A 7,039-nucleotide genomic window follows, 5' to 3' on the forward strand; every position below is an offset into this window, starting at 1 on the left:
GGTGATTCGGTTTGACCAAAGAGACAAACCGGTGTGTCCGAGTTCAACACAGAGAGAGACCAATTGTCATCTCAGCTCACTAGGCAAATAAGATCTCACAAAGATTTTCAAGGAATTAACTGAAAGATTTGCAATGAATTGGATGCAGCGAATGTAGAACAAAAACAGAGAAAATAAAGAAATCTAGATGAAGTTTTTTTAAGAAAGAAGGGGAACAAATATGCAAGAGACAAATGCAAGAACTCGGGGAAACACTAGAGAACTTCATCTAGAATTGGTCGGCGACAAATTCACCTATGTTAGAGTATATTGACCGAGGAGTCAAGTGAGAACACTTGATCGTAGGTCATACTCATCGTTTAAGCTCAAAATGGGGTTACCATTTTTTGTTTAAGCATTTTAATGTATTCACATCTTGTTGAGCTTCTTTGACCCATGACTTGGGATAATTCTTCTCTAAAATGGAATTACATACCTTGGGTGGTTGTGTTGAACTTGATCATGTAGTTGAATCTGTGTAGGATGTTCAATGTTGATGTAGCTCATTAAGAGTTGGGAGCACGGCTTGTAGTTTGAGTTCATGTACCTACATGGGTTAGTCTTGCAAGGAAGAGAACTTGTGTATCCGAAATGACAATCATGATATTTGATGCCAAATGAAATTTGATATAAGGAAATTTTCAAAGGATATGTTGAAAGGATTTATGCTTCCTTGACTTCAACCACCATGTTGTAGAGACTTGGTGATGTAGAGATTGCTCAAGATGTGAGTGATTTGCAATCTCATAGATTTAGATTCATCCAAGTACCTACAAGGATTAGATAGCATGAAAGGGTTCAAGTATGTATCCAAGACATATGATCATCATCATAAGAGAAATATCAAGGATTAGTCAAAGGCTCATGCGTTGCATGTATCCAAATGGAGTTTCTACTCCAAGTTTGCACTACTAGGAAAAGGCCTACTAATGGCGCACCAGTTTTTGCCTACTAATGGCACACTACTGGTGCGCCATTAGTATCACGCCACTAGTATTGCTTACTAATGGCGCACCACTGGTGCGCCATTAGTATCTGGTATACTAATGGCGCACCACACAGTGCGCCATTAGTATAGAACACCATGCGCCATTACTATGCCTCCCAGGGGGCCATATTTAACCATGTGCTTTGGCATACTAATGGCGCACTGTTGGGTGATGTGACATTAGTATACTTTGGCATACTAATGGCGCACTCTGCAGTGATGCGCCATTAGTATGAATATTAGGGTTTTTTTACTTTTCTGATTTTTGCACATGTTACAAAATATATTATTTGACAGAATATAGACTGCAGCACACAACAATAGCAGATTCATCGAATACCATAGAAGATTAGTCTCCGAATACAATTCATCATATTAGTCTCCGAATTCAAAAGACCGAACAAAGATAAAACATTACAAGTCTAGAGACCGCGAGTATCGAGTTTGTCTTCACATTACAAGTCGATATCGATCATCTTAACTACCTTCACATAGAAGAGAGCTGCAGTCATCACGATGAGCATCATCGCAATGAAACTGGTCTTCATCCGGTTCCTCCAACGCTCCCTCCTCTCTCCCTCTAGATAGCGGGCGTATCTAGATTCCGCCTCCGCCCTAGTGGTGTACCCTTTGTAATTGTTACCGCTGAAATGGTGAACCTGTCTCCGACACTCCTCCCAGTCGTCGTAGACTCCGGGAACCTTACCCTTGTACACGACATACGACCGCATCTCTATGCACAAGCCAAACAACAGACAATACATACATAAGCAATATATAAGTATGCAACAAAAGGATCGGAAGAGAAAAGCAAGAAATGACATTAATAGCACGATTCATGGTCCTACTAATAAATAGCATCAATTACATCTAAGTTGAACGACTGTCCAAACCAAAGAGACATACAAGTTCATTAAAGTTTAATTACAACATGAGCCAATCAATGTTTCAGAACTACACATAGCATCACTACTGTCGACTCGACTCATGGGACCGGAGCATGGATGAAGCCGCCATCTGTTGTGATGGTCATGAAATTGCGGGCGTTGTTAGCCTGCATTTGTAGCGTTCCGTCTATCTCCATGTTGGACGATTGATATCTGAGGTAGAACTGCCCCGAGGTATGAAGGACATCTTGATGGATGATGTCCGCAAAATCCGACTGGATGTGAAAGAATTCTTGTCTGATGTCCGCGTCCTGGATTGCCGACAAGCTCGCGGCCCAATCTTTGATATTATCTGGTAGCAGAAGGTGATGATGGTCTCTTACAATCGCCCGCATGTGATGGAGGGCGTAGTAGGCATCCTTCTAACCGCCAGGCGGCTGCTTGACGCAGCAGAACTTAGTATTGTGGGCAAACACGTGCTTGCCGTACCTACGAACTGGCCTGGTGAAGGTGCCTCCAAATTTGGCGTAGCCGGGGAGAACATCATCAAGAGCTTTCTTGATATTTGTGTAGTCCATCTTGGAGTCACGGTTCGGGTCGAAATACGTGGCCATGGAATATTTCGGGCTTAAGAGGATGAGTGTGCAATGTGTGTCACTGCACAAAACACGGAATGTTAGAAAAAAAGAACGATCGAAATCTAAGAAATCATATGTTACGGGGCGGTTAAGGGATGACTTACTCGGGAAAGTAAGCCATGAGGAAGTTATCCTTATCTGGGTTTGCTAGAATGACGCCTTCGAGGTGTAAACTCGCGACTTGGCGGTCCCCAGCGCTGCCCAAGAGCTTGGCACGCATTTAGAAGGGGTCGACTATCACAATGTCCAGGGTCTTGTCTCTAATGATTCGCATCTCCATACTCAGCGAAAACAACCGAACGAAGGTGTAGTGCAGTGGATGAAGGTTAAACATTGCAAAAATGTCATCAAACCGCAGGACGATCGTACCCCCGATGGCGCCATCCACAAAGCCCTTGCCCTCTTGCACCTTGGCCACGAAAACTGGGTATGCCACATCCTTCTCTCTGAGATGCCGCTTCTCCAAAGAAAGAACACTATCATGCAGACTCCGCATAGCACCGGTTGCAGCATTGAGCATATTTGTCGGTAGGATCGCCCTACCCGCCACATGCACCCTCCTCGAGGTATTCTTAGGTGAAGGTGGCCCATCCTGAGAACGGATCGAACTCGGTGCCGGCTGGCTCGCACCCTTGTTACTCTTTCTTTTTCGTCCCTTCTTCTTCTGTTGTAATGGGACCGAGTTCTGCTCACAGACCGCCTTCTTGAGTGTGTTGGGGCTGATAATATTTGGCACCTCGGCTACCTGACGCTCGGTGAAGTCGGCAGGTGGAGGTGTCTCCTGAGAACTGAACGCCAGACGACGCCTGTTGCAACTGGGTTTCTCCGCCGTACCAACTAGACCGCGGTCGTCTTGGTTGGGTTCTTGAGAAAGAGGCCCGCAGAATTCATCATCATACACATGTTCGGCAAAGTACTTATCGACGTTGCTAAATGTACAGCCGCAGTCGTTGTCGTCGTCCAGATCCTGTGCCATATGCATGTTCGGATCCTGTGCCATAGGGATGTCTGGCATGTCTGGTAGCGTTGCGGCGGTCTTGCCATGGCTTGGCACTGGCACGACTGGCGGTGTTGTCTTTGGGGTGGTGTCCCCTGCCCCAAATGAATCTGGCTCTTCGGCCAAAGCAGGGGCCAGCTTAGGCAGGTGCTGAGGGTCATCAGATCATCTTCGTCGGCCCCGGCAGGTTGAATCGGAGGTAACAACTCGTCGCATCCTAGCAGCACCCGAACCAGTAGAACCCTATACACGGTGGGTGGCATCGGTTTACCGAGGAACACGGGGTTGCCCGGTTGAACGATTTTGCCCTTGGCGACATCGACCAACTCATCGTTCACGAAATGCTGGAGAGTGCACGGAACATCGGCGGCGCCCTGCGAAAACATGTAGGGCATCAGGGATGCCCAGTCAAAGGCAAGGAGATGAAGTCCTTGGCCAAGAGGCTTAATTAGTTCCCATGATGATGGCGTCGAGCTCGGCTAATGTCGAGGCACCGCCAACGGCGGGTGTGCAACTGACGGAGGGGCCGCTTGCTGGCGAGGTGCCGGCCGGCGTACACCCGGGTGCATTAAGCTCCAATGCCAGTGTCGGAGACACCAATACCACCGTCGCCAGAGACACCAATGGCGCCGCCGCCGGAGCCACCAATACCGCCGCCGCCGGAGACACCAATGGCGCCGCCTGCGCGTTGTGCGAGTTGCTGGCCGTGAAGCTGGGAATCGGGGGTGGCCCCTGTTGGCCACCCGCAATCCACGTCGTTATCCCATGAATCAAGGTAGGCATAATGCCAGTGAGCGTCGATCCCAGTTGTTTTTGCACTTGCTCTTGGACCATCTCCGGAATCCGCGCCACTTGCGCCTTGGGTGCTTCAACCTCGCGCGATTGGCTTTCCGAACTGGTCTTTTTCTCCTTTCGCCCACCAGCGGTATAGTATGACGACCATTTTGTGGACAAGCCTTTGCCGGCCACACGACCAGCTGACGTCGGCTTACTGAGCTTATCCTTGTTTTTCATTACGTTCAACGCCCTATTCAAAGGGGTGTCGAAAGGGGAGCTCTGAGACGACACCGCGCTACTGCTTTATTTGTCCTGCGGAAGGAACACGAACCATTTAGAAATATTGGGGATTAATTAGAATGCAACCATATGGAGCTAATTACGCGGGGGTGTATTCCTTACCAGAACAAGCTCAAGCACCTTGGTCTTCGGATCCGTGGTAAGCTCCTTTGTTATCGGGTCCTCCTTGTACTGGGCCCTGAGAAAGTTCCTGGTCTGCTTGTCACGGTATTTCTCGAAGCGGGGCGGTAGGCCTTGCTCGGCACACTCCGCGTCCTCCTTGTCCCATATAGGCTCCGCCACTCTATAACCGCCGGGACCGAGTTGGTGGACCCCTAAGTTTAACTGCCGCATTTCTATCCCCCACTGACTTGATTCGGAGGTTGCGGGGCTCTCGCACTTGATGTTGAACTCCTTGTAGTCATCTTCGCTCATCAAAGGATATTTCGCCTTGATCTTCTCATAACTATCACCTTTTTCAATCATTTCCTTCACCGTGCTTTTCCAAGTAGACAGGGTTGTGCTCATCCTTGTGAGGGTGGCACCGTTCACTTTATTCCCTGAGAGGCGTGTGTTTGCAAACTTAGCGGGGAACTTGTATTGTTCGTGCAGCTTCATGAAGAGGAGGCTGCGCAAATTCCCTCGGTCCTTATGCCTTAGGTTCTCGGTGTTGATCGAGACGGTGCTCCGGAGAATGCACCCGAGCTGAACTGAGTACCCCTTGACTACGTGTTTGGGCGCCGTCGGATTCCCGTCGGAGTTCACTTCAATAAATTCCTCCCTGACGGTGCCGAGCATGCTCGGGCGCTAGTCCTTCCGTTGCCTCTTCGGTTGGCTACCATCTGTGCGTGCGCCGCCATCATCCGTGGTGGCATCCGCGGCGCCATCATCAGTGGTGTCATCCCCGACGCCACTAGGGGTTGTGTAGTCAGGATCGGTGTGTTCCGCGGCGTCCTCATAGCGGTGAGGTTCTTCCTCCAACTCCTGGGACAGCTCCCAGAATTGCTTGCTGCCCGAACAGCCGACCTCATCGTTGTGGGCCATGTTTCGCTCTAAATAGGAAAAAAGTTTGGTCAAAAAGTTGGTTATTGTCAAGGAACAAGATCATGGTCTCATCATTTAGGGTTTGTCGACACCGAGGCATCCTAAAAGCTAAGATTTTATCATTTAGGGTTTGTCGATGCCGAGGCACCCTAAAAGCCTAAGCGTACATCATTTAGGTTCTCATCGACCTCGAGGCACCCTATAGAAGTGAAGTTAAGTTTTCATCATTTAGGGTTTATCGATGCCGAGGCACCCTAGGTTGGGCCTAATCACTTGGCACTAATCACTTGGCTCTATTGCCACCTATGTTGGGTTTATCATCTAGGGTTTATCGATGCTAAGGATAATTCTAAGTTGGGCTTAATCACTTGGCTCTATTGCCACCTATGGTTTAATGCAGCAAGAATGGCGGGGCAGTTGATCCTACTTAACTAAGTACTAAGATACCCTGGCCCATGCATTAGTCGCAGGTACCTCATATGTCCTATTTTTAGCAAAGTCATGCTAAAATTCACGGAAAATTTCGGCATGACCTTTGCTGAAAATAGGACATATGGAGTACCCGAATTTGCCGGAACGGAAGTTAATCGACATTCCGGCAAACTCAAGGGCCTCTCAGGGTACCTGCAAATTCATCACGACACAATGGTCGGAGACAAAACCCAGCAAACTAGCAAGATGATCATCATCTTTGCAAGTCATTACTTGTCAAATACAGAAGAAGGAACAATTTATTTGTGACATAGTTGGCCCATACAGAAGAAGCAACACCCTGCACTAGCCTAAAAACATGTGAAGTTTCACCCATATAAGAACAACTTTATAAAATCAGAGAAGTTGCTATGTTATTTCTACTACTAGGAAAAACATCACTCATTGGAAATGAAAATCTCATATGGAGTAGTATCTTTTCTAGTAGTAGTATTAGTTGTATATGGAGTAGCAAGTTTTGCCTCAGAGACTGCAAAAGCTATGTTTTTTCTCAATTCAGATATCTAAGTGGAAAACCATGTCAAGTTCTGTTTTAATACTCTATTTCTCAATGCATGCAATTGGTTTCATCTGGACTACATCATAGAACTACCAATAAAGGACACTAAAAATACATATAGAGAAGCCTACGGTTCCTATCCTTGAGTAGCATGATTAGAGATGAGTAGATCTCCTAAAGGTGTCCTAAGCACCTGCTGTTACTCTTGGAAGCAATGCAAACATGTAAAAGTTATTACTATTGACAATACTACTCAAATATCCAACTAACAGGACACAAGGCATGATAATCCATCTAATCTAATGAAACCTGAACTCAACCTGATCATGGTTCATGCCCTCAGACACATCAGCACCTCAAGAATGCCATGACAAAAATGAAAAGGACCAAGACAATCAC

This window comes from Triticum aestivum, chromosome 5A (assembly GCF_018294505.1).
Source record: "Triticum aestivum cultivar Chinese Spring chromosome 5A, IWGSC CS RefSeq v2.1, whole genome shotgun sequence".
In the NCBI taxonomy this organism is placed as follows: Eukaryota; Viridiplantae; Streptophyta; class Magnoliopsida; order Poales; family Poaceae; genus Triticum; species Triticum aestivum.